Here is a 10,584-nt window from a genome sequence, read left to right as displayed (position 1 = left end):
AGTCTGACAAAAAGCAGCAAGTGGACCTTTCAAATACTTCCCTTAGTACTGTGCATATTAATAATAATACATGTTATTTATATAGTGCTGGTGTTAAAAGTACTTTAAACACTGTGTACTCTGTGCAGTTTGTGTATTTATACCATGTCGTATTGTCTAAAATCCGAGTGGGAAGTAGGGTTGGGTATCGCTTGGATTTGAACGATTCCTGTTGTTTTCGGTTCTTTTGTCACGGGATGGGGAAAGATAGGACCCACATGCAGAATGAGGAGGGAAGCAGGTTTCAAAATGGAACAAAAGGCGAGCTTTATTCACAAAAAGCTGGAAAAACAATAATCCAAGAAAAGGCACGAGGTAGCATCCAAACAAAAAGGGACTGTGACCAACATGAAGGGAGACATGAACGACACAAGATGAACCAACACTGAACACAGGAAGAGACTAAATACAGGGAGGGGTAATCACGAGACGAGAAACAGCCGGGCAGGGGAGGAGAAACACGAGGGCAACAGGTGAACACAATCAGACAATCAGACACACAGGGGAACTAACGACAGGAGGAAGACACAGCAAGATAACCCCAAAACTAGACGCACACAAACCCTGACATCTTTGAGAGAGTATAAGTAACTCCCGTGCCAATTTCACAGTGAGAAAAATATATAAAAACATTTAGTCAAATCTGTATTCATATATACTATTTTTCCCGCTTGCCCCCCGTCTTAAAAGTACAGAGAGTGACGATTGGAACCAGATTTCGGTACCCAACACTAGTGGGAAGTGACGATCGGCCACTGTTAGCTCGCTAGTTAGCAACGTCACCGTTTGTGGTAGCAAATAATTTCTGCTAAATTAAGCAGAGAAATTAATTGTGGTATATTTTGCACACATAATAATAATACATTTAATTGATATAGCACACTTTAAAAACAACGTAATCTCAAGCTGCTTCACAATGCTATGAGGAGAAAATAATACAACTCATACAATAAAAAGATATCTAAGGAGCCTACTGAATAGAGTATGGTAATATACAACAAAAAAGGTTAAGAGCATAAAAGGTTAGAATAGAAATAAATAAAGTAAAGGGCAGTCAGTGAAAGTGCGGAGAGGCATTTCTGCAGTCCCGTGGTACGTGCACTAAATAGTGAAACTCCCCACAGCCAGTATGTCAGTCTGAGGATGGGAAGTGTCCACTGTCCCATTTCACTTTTTGACCATTAGGAGAGTTGTTAAGAAACATCTCCTCGGCTTGAGCTTCAATCCTCTGATCCATGTAGATCCTCTCAGGAACGGAAGCAGTCAAACAAAACAAAATCGGCCTCAATAGAGATTTTTAAGGGGCGGTTAAAGACCCACCTCTTCCGACAGGCCTTTGGGTCGTCGGAGGAGGCGAGTTTAGGTGGCTGTCTTCTTTTTTTTTTTTTTTTTTTTATTATGGGTGTTTTGTCGTATGTTTTATCCTACGTCTTACCTGCTGCCGTTTTATGCCTTTTATTCTACATGTTATAGTTGTACTGTGAATTGTGTCATGTGTACTGTACTGTAAAGCACTTTGTACATCCGTGTTGAGAAGGGTGCTATATAAATAAAGTTTTACTTATTTACTTACAAAATAATTTGTTGGTGTTTTTTCTCAAAATTCAGACTTTTTCTCAAAAATCTCAAAATTCAGACTTTTTCTGAATACTTAAAAGGTTATATTAGTATTCACTGCTTGAGCTTCAGTCTCTGATCCACGTGTCTGGGATCCTCTCCAGAGGGAAGGAGTCAGAAGAAACCCACTCTCAACCCGTCTGATGTTATAAACTACAGGCCTGTCTCTCTCCTCCCGTTCCTGTCTAAAACACTTGAACGCGCTGTCTTTAAACAACTCTCCTGCTATCTCCATCAGAACAACCTTCTGGATCCGCACCAGTCTGGTTTCAAGGCAGGTCACTCCACAGAAACTGCTCTCATTGCTGTCTCTGAGGAACTGCACACGGCTAAAGCAGCCTCCCTCTCCCTCTGTCCTCATCCTGTTGGACCTGTCTGCTGCATTCGACACGGTGAACCATCAGATCCTCCTTCGCACTCTCCAAGAACTTGGAGTTTCAGGCTCTGCACTTTCCCTCCTCACCTCATACCTCAAAGACCGCACCTACAGGGTCACTTGGAGAGGGTCTGAGTCCGACCCTTGTCAATTAACTACAGGGGTCCCTCAGGGCTCTGTTCTTGGTCCTCTCCTCTTCTCCCTGTACACAAACTCGCTCGGATCTGTCATTAGCCCGCATGGTTTTTCATACCACTGCTACGCTGACGACACCCAATGAGTCCTGCCCTTCCCCCGCTCAGAGACCCAGGTCGTCGCTCGCATCTCTGCTCGTCCAGCTGACCTCTCTCAGTGGATGTCCGCTCATCATCTCAAGCTCAACCTCGACAAAACTGAAGTGCTTTTCCTTCCGGGAAAAGATTGTCCCTCTCTTGACCTAACTATCAACATCGGCCCCTCTGTTGTTTCCCCGACTCAGACTGCAAGGACTCTGGGTGTGATCCTAGATAACAACCTGTCGTTTACTGCAAACATCGCTGCTACAACCCGCTGCTGCAGATACACGCTTTTCAACATCAGGAGGATACGCCCACAGCTGACCCAGAAATCGACGCAGGTTCTGGTCCAGGCTCTCGTCACCTCACGCCTAGACTACTGCAACTCCCTCCTGGCTGGTCTACCTGCATGTGCCATCCGACCTCTGCAGCTCATCCAGAATGCAGCGGCTCGTCTGTTCTTCAACCTTCCTGAATGTTCCACCCCACGCCGCTCCTCCGCTCCCTCCACTGGCTTCCGGTAACTGCTAGAATCCACTTCAAGACACTGGTGCTTGCGTACCATGCTGCGAATGGATCTGGCCCTTCCTACATCCAGGACATGGTTAAACCGTACACCCCAGCACGTGCACTACGCTCTGCATCAACCAACGACTCGCTGCACCCTCGCTGCGAGGGGGACCCAAGTTCCCATGAGCAAAAACACGTGGGTTTGCTGTCCTGGCTCCAAAGATGGTGGAACGAGCTCCCATTGACATCAGGACCGCAGAAGCTTACACACCTTCCGGCGCAGACTGAAAACTCATCTCTTTCGACTCCACCTCGAGCGATAGAATGACTAACAAAGAACTGCTAACAGAGCACTTATATACTAATAAAGGACTGGCTTAGCCAGTTGAGTAGCACTTGAAACGATTGGCTCTATGAAACCTGATGTACTTTATGATTCTGTTTTCCTCAAGGTTGTGTCTTCCTGGTCGAATGTACTTATTGTAAGTCGCTTTGGATAAAAGCGTCAGCTAAATGCAATGTAATGTAATAATGTAATGTAATGTAATGTCATCACATACAGAGCAGTTCCTGAGCAGTGTCCTTCACATGCTGATATCAAGAGAGGGAGTCACACAGTCACAAGATGGAGGAACAGAAAGCAGTATTCAATGTTTACTTCAGATTAGCTCCACGTCAGAAATGAGCATGCTTGATGCCTCTCTCCATAGAGGCTGAGTCATCATGTTCATCACTAGCTATCATCTGCCTCAAGCAGTCCTGATGCTCTTCTGGGTCATCTCACATCCTGTCATGCTCACAGCTACAGTTGATACCTTTGTAGCATGCTGCTCTCATGTTGGAAGAGGACACTCAGGATGTCCCCAACAAGTGTAAAGTGTACGATACGACGATATTACTTTATTTGTCAGATCAAGTCTGAAGACTTGCCTCACAGCAGCTCCATGTCCAGCATCAACTGACAAGCATCCAGACACAACACATGAAACACAACAGCAAACATGTAGCATCACCGCACAGCCAGTGAGAGAAAAGCTGCTCAGAGCCTTCAGCGCGCATCTGATCTGGGGTCAGCTCTGTGTTCACTGAGAGGGCTGACTGGTGCTCAAAGGATGCTTCAGTCTGACCTTGATGCTCAAAGGATGCTTCAGTGTGACCTTGATGCTCAAAGGATGCTTCAGCCTTATTGAATGGTGGGCCCTGTGTCTCCATCAGACGGTAGCAGCTCGTGCTCTCTGGTCAGAGCAGGGTCAGAGAGGACGTGGTTGGACAGCCTCACAGCCTCACTGGGTGCTGAGTCATAGAGTCTCTGGCAGGGGGACCAACTGTCTCTGAGCAGATGTTTAACAGGTGGAGCCGTCTTGATGTGAAAGCTGCTGACACACAGTTGTACCAGGTAGTACTGCAGTGCTGCAGAATGGACAGGATCACATGTAAAGAACAACAGAAGAGTTTCTCTGCTCGCCCCAAAAGGCCGCTGCACCCATCTGGCCCGGCCGCTGCACCCGGCCGCTGCACCCGGCCGCTGCACCCATCTGGCCCGGCCGCTGCACCCATCTGGCCCGGCCGCTGCACCCATCTGGCCCGGCCGCTGCACCCATCTGGCCCGGCCGCTGTCTTGGTGTTGATGCACTGAAATGTTTTTCTGACCTCTTCGACTCTGACGGTCATCTTGTCCGAGGAAGCAGGGATTATGGTTTCCAGCATTCAGTGCACGTTGCAGAATCACCCGGCGACTCCAGGCGTGTTCAGTCCGTCTCAACAGGTTCAGCTGAGGATGACGTGCTGTCACGGTTCTCATGGTGTCCCACACCTTCTGGGGTCTTTGGCTTTAAAAGCATTTTCCAAAAGCTCTGTGCCAGTTTTGATTCCCTCAATTTGACTTCCAGTTCTCTCTCGGTCTGTCTCAGTGCTCCATCGTCTTTGTTATGAAAGCTATTTCCTGGTCTTTATAACGGTGTTAAAGTCCTTAGTCACATAAGATGTATTATTTGGATAGATTTGTATTTCTTTAGTGGGAACAACTAGTTCTACACAGAAGTTAATATAGTCTTTGGTAACAGTAGTGATTTCATCCTGAAGCATGTCCCAATCCGTCCAATCAGAACAGGCTTTCACTGCTCCCTACTTTCATTAGTCCATGTCCTTGTTACTTTCTTTTCCGGTTCCCTTCAGTGAACTCGTTTAGATTATTGTAATGCACTTTATGCCGGCCTAAATAAGACTTCGCTAGCCCGCCTGCAGCTGGTACAAAACGCTGCGGCGCGGCTGCTCACAGGAACCCGCAAGTTTGACCATATCACACCAGTTCTGGCTTCGCTCCACTGGCTTCCTGTCCATTTTAGAGTCCATTTTAAGATTTTATTGTTTGTTTTTAAATCTCTTAATGGGCTGGCCCCAGAGTACATCTCCGACCTCTTACAGGTGTACACCCCCTCAAGGGCTGTGAGGTCGGCTGATCAGCTGCTGCTTGTAGTCCCAAAAACAAAGAAAAAGACCAGGGGAGACCGAGCGTTCTCATCGGTAGCCCCCAGGCTCTGGAACGACCTGCCCCCTCATGTTAAATTGTCGCCCACTCTTGAAGCTTTTAAGTCCCGCCTAAAAACCCACCTATTTTCCCTCGCTTACCAGTCAGTCTGAGCTGTGTCATACCTATTTGTATGCTTTCACTGTCTGTCCATGGCCTTTATGTGCCTTGTATTTATTCTTATGTGTGCTTTTTTTATCTATTCGTGTAATATTATATTTTATTATAATGTTATGTTCATTGTGAAGCACTTTGGCAAACCCTCTGTTTTTAAACTGTGCTATACAAATAAAGTGGATTGGATTGGATTGGATTGAGAACCAGTTAAGAACCAGTTTGCTTCGGCTAATGCTATGCTAATGACTCAGCATGTACCACCCGCTACGGTATCCTGCTCGTCCACTAGCGTTTAGCCTAGCATCTGCTAGCGCTCATGACTAACTCACAAACAACGTCCACTGATGATTTCTCCACAAATTAATTGTTTTAATTCAGTTGTAATTGGCAGCCATTGGAGCGCCATAATTAGAGGATTGTACAATGCGAGGTTCGGCTGGCTGAGTCACCGAAACCATTTCGACCGACCGATTGCAGCACAAGTAATTATATGAGCCATCCTCCACAAAGGCTTTGAGCGAGGAGGCGCTTTAATAGCGATCTGATTAAAGGTTAAAAATACGTCACATGTTTCGCCTTCGCGTTACTCGCTATGATAATAATAATAATAATAATAGATTTAATTTGTTAGCGCTTTTACAGGTGCTCAAAGACGCTTTACAGATATAGTGAAGGGAAAAGAAAAGGAAGGAACAACAAATAAATATATAGTTAAAGTTAAAGTAAAATCATACAAAAACAGTGTGGTGGTGCAGCAGGTCTGTGAGGCAGGGGGAAGGGGTGTGGTGGTGCAGCAGGTCTGTGAGGTGGGGGAAGGGGTGTGGGGGTGCAGCAGGTCTGTGAGGTGGGGGGAAGGGGTGTGGTGGTGCAGCAGGTCTGTGAGGTAGGGGGAAGGGGTGTGGTGGTGCAGCAGGTCTGTGAGGTGGGGGGAAGGGGTGTGGTGGTGCAGCAGGTCTGTGAGGTGGGGGGAAGGGGTGTGGTGGTGCAGCAGGTCTGTGAGGTGGGGGGAAGGGGTGTGGTGGTGCAGCAGGGTCGGTGAGGTAGGGGGAAGGGGTGTGGTGGTGCAGCAGGTCTGTGAGGTGGGGGGAAGGGGTGTGGTGGTGCAGCAGGTCGGTGAGGTAGGGGGAAGGGGTGTGGTGGTGCAGCAGGTCTGTGAGGTGGGGGGAAGGGGTGTGGGGGTGCAGCAGGTCTGTGAGGTGGGGGAAGGGGTGTGGTGGTGCAGCAGGTCTGTGAGGCAGGGGGAAGGGGTGGTGTGGTGGGCAGCAGGTCTGTGAGGTGGGGGGAAGGGGTGTGGGGGTGCAGCAGGTCTGTGGGGTAGGGGGGAAGGGGTGTGGTGGTGCAGCAGGTCTGTGAGGTGGGGGGAAGGGGTGTGGGGGTGCAGCAGGTCTGTGAGGTGGGGGGAAGGGGTGTGGGGGTGCAGCAGGTCTGTGAGGTGGGGGGAAGGGGTGTGGGGGGTGCAGCAGGTCTGTGAGGTGGGGGGAAGGGGTGTGGTGGTGCAGCAGGTCTGTGAGGTGGGGGAAGGGGTGTGGTGGTGCAGCAGGTCTGTGAGGCAGGGGGAAGGGGTGTGGTGGTGCAGCAGGTCTGTGAGGTGGGGGAAGGGGTGTGGTGGTGCAGCAGGTCTGTGAGGTAGGGGGGAAGGGGTGTGGGGGGTGCAGCAGGTCTGTGAGTGTGGGGGGAAGGGGTGTGGGGGTGCAGCAGGGAACACAGAGACCCAGAAGTAGGCTACTTGTACTGTATGATCAGTGTAACAGATGAACAGATCGCCACCGGGCTTTCATCGAAACACACAGCCAATGATAACAAAACAAAGGTCGGGGGTCATTGGTCAAGCAACACACCAATCAGAGAGCAGCAGTGAGCACATGCTGTGTTTTATATTTGTATTCTTTATTTCTGATGTATTTCACACAAAAAACTTTAGTGGAAACGTTTTCACTTATATGATTACAACAACAACAAAACGGCAAAGTGGCAAGGCTTGCCCGCCCTGCGTTGGGGGGGAACAGTGACTCATTTGGGGGGGCATGGCCCGCGAATGACCCCCCATGACGCCGACCCTGCCTCAGCTCAGTGAGGAAGGACTCTCTCAGTGTTTAGATAGTTCACTTTAGTGTAGGTTATCTCAGTGGGTCTCAAACGGTTTGGTCACCATTTATGTAAACAAGTATTTGCGAGGAACACATGTATATGATCATTATAGTTATTAAAGAATAAGAGAATACATACAAAACGGGTATGAAATACTATAGGACAGTAACACAAGAATACAGTTTGAAAGGGGAGTGATTAGTAAAATATCCATAAAGAAAAAGTACATCTGCTTCCAGTTCTGTTTCATATGGATGTTGAGAGATGTGTCCATAGATCTCTTCATGTTGCTCTCAAAGTGCACCAGATTGATGCTTTCAACTTCAACATTCTAAAAATAATCTTCCCGGGGGAGCATGCCCCCGGACCCCCCTAGAGGAGGTTAGGTCCACCCCCACCTAAAACATGTTCACATGGATAGGATACTAAATACATTTGCACACTTTTTGTATGGTGGCCGATGTCCATATGTTTCTGTTTTGGTGGTCGTGCCTCAACCGTGCACAAGTCATAGGTGCGCTGTACAGCAGCACTACACCCTGCAGTGTGTGAGAGACAACAGACTAACAGCATGTTTTTTAAATTGAAGTTGCGTTGGTGTTTGTGTGTTGGTTGTTGACGGCGGTGTGTGCCCCCCCCCCGTGGTAAATGATTGCCCCCCCATTCGATTTGTTCTAGAGCCTGTGTGGTTATATGATGTTGGATCCTAGCTGTCAGAAAGCATCACCACAGATGTTCCATCAGGCATTAAAGTCTGAGTGTGTCTAACGTTGCTTTGGCAACTCATGTTTACTAGTTCTTCAATCCGATTTGCATCTGCGTCATGGAGTCCTCTTCAAAGGGCAGCGGTTTGCCAGCGCTGCCAGCAACCTGCAGTGTGTGGCACCCGTTTGGACTGAAGCAGAGAAAAAGGGAAAACCCGAACAGGCAGGTGGAGCGGGAAGACGCCGCCATTGTTGTGTTCAACCAACTGTAGACTCTTGCAGGGTCAGTCCGAGCTCAAACATCGGACAGGATGCGTTCGCTAAGTGCATCCCGTGCACAGCAGCTACAGTCAGTCAGCTCTATTGCCAATCTCAATATGTTTGGGAAACAGAACGATTAAATACCTGAGGTGTAAAAAAATATATACCGTTTGTAGAAATGGAAATGAAAAACTTAAGCCCCGAGCTCCTCCAACAATGCAACATATTATATAACGCACATAAGACAACAATATAATAATAATAATAATAATAATAACAATAATAATACAAAATAGTGTAAATGAAACAGAGTACAATACATTTGACAAAAATAGTGCAGGTGTCAGAAACAGAATGTAGGTTACATATTGAACACTGAAATACAGTTAGCAATAACTATTAAGATAATACATGAAATACATTCTAAAGACGACGGACGGATGAAAGTTCTGGATGTTCTTCACAGAGTTCAGGTGTTTCACAGTCTGATGGTCTGTGGGATGAATCTGTGTCTGAGTCTGGAGGTTTAGTCCTGATGCTGCGGGACCGCCTGCTGAGTCTGGAGGTTTAGTCCTGATGCTGTGGGACCTCCTGCTGAGTCTGGAGGTTTAGTCCTGATGCTGCGGGACCGCCTGCTGAGTCTGGAGGTTTAGTCCTGATGCTGCGGGACCGCCTGCTGAGTCTGGAGGTTTAGTCCTGATGCTGCGGGACCGCCTGCTGAGTCTGGAGGTTTAGTCCTGATGCTGCGGGACCTCCTGCTGAGTCTGGAGGTTTAGTCCTGATGCTGCGGGACCTCCTGCTGAGTCTGGAGGTTTAGTCCTGATGCTGCGGGACCTCCTCCTGAGTCTGGAGGTTTAGTCCTGATGCTGCGGGACCGCCTGCTGAGTCTGGAGGTTTAGTCCTGATGCTGCGGGACCTCCTGCTGAGTCTGGAGGTTAGTCCTGATGCTGCGGGACCGCCTGCTGAGTCTGGAGGTTAGTCCTGATGCTGCGGGACCGCCTGCTGAGTCTGGAGGTTTAGTCCTGATGCTGCGGGACCTCCTCCTGAGTCTGGAGGTTTAGTCCTGATGCTGCGGGACCGCCTGCTGAGTCTGGAGGTTTAGTCCTGATGCTGCGGGACCGCCTGCTGAGTCTGGAGGTTTAGTCCTGATGCTGCGGGACCGCCTGCTGAGTCTGGAGGTTTAGTCCTGATGCTGCGGGACCGCCTGCTGAGTCTGGAGGTTTAGTCCTGATGCTGCGGGACTGCCTGCCAGCCTGAGGGGAGCCAGTGGAGAGAAGCCAGTGGAGGGAAGCCAGTGGAGGGGAGCCAGTGGAGGGGAGCCAGTGGAGGGGAGCCAGTGGAGGGAAGCCAGTGGAGGGGAGCCAGTGGAGGGGAGCCAGTGGAGAGAAGCCAGTGGAGGGGAGCCAGTGGAGGGGAGCCAGTGGAGGGAAGCCAGTGGAGGGGAGCCAGTGGAGAGAAGCCAGTGGAGGGAAGCCAGTGGAGGGAAGCCAGTGGAGGGAAGCCAGTGGAGGGGAGCCAGTGGAGGGGAGCCAGTGGAGGGGAGCCAGTGGGGGGAGCCAATGGAGAGAAGCCAGTGGAGGGGAGCCAGTGGAGGGGAGCCAGTGGAGGGGAGCCAGTGGAGGGGAACCAGTGGGGGGAAGCCAGTGGAGGGGAGCCAGTGGAGGGGAGCCAATGGAGGGAAGCCAGTGGAGGGGGGCCAGTGGAGGGGAGCCAGTGGGGGGAAGCCAGTGGAGGGGGGCCAGTGGAGGGGGGCCAGTGGAGGGGAGCAAGTGGAGGGGAGCCAGTGGGGGGGAGCCAATGGAGGGAAGCCAGTGGAGGGGAGCCAGTGGAGGGGAGCCAGTGGAGGGGAGCCAGTGGAGGGGAGCCAGTGGGGGGAAGCCAGTGGAGGGGAGCCAGTGGAGGGGAGCCAATGGAGGGAAGCCAGTGGAGGGGGGCCAGTGGAGGGGGGCCAGTGGAGGGGAGCAAGTGGAGGGGGGCCAGTGGAGGGGGGCCAGTGGAGAGGAGCCAGTGGAGAGGAGCCAGTGGAGGGGAGCCAGTGGAGGGGAGCCAGTGGGGGGAAGCCAGTGGAGG

This window comes from Pseudochaenichthys georgianus, unplaced genomic scaffold, assembly GCF_902827115.2.
Source record: "Pseudochaenichthys georgianus unplaced genomic scaffold, fPseGeo1.2 scaffold_694_arrow_ctg1, whole genome shotgun sequence".
Lineage (NCBI taxonomy): Eukaryota > Metazoa > Chordata > Actinopteri > Perciformes > Channichthyidae > Pseudochaenichthys > Pseudochaenichthys georgianus.
The sequence above is the reverse complement of the archived record's forward strand: the minus strand, read 5'-3'. Positions refer to the sequence as shown.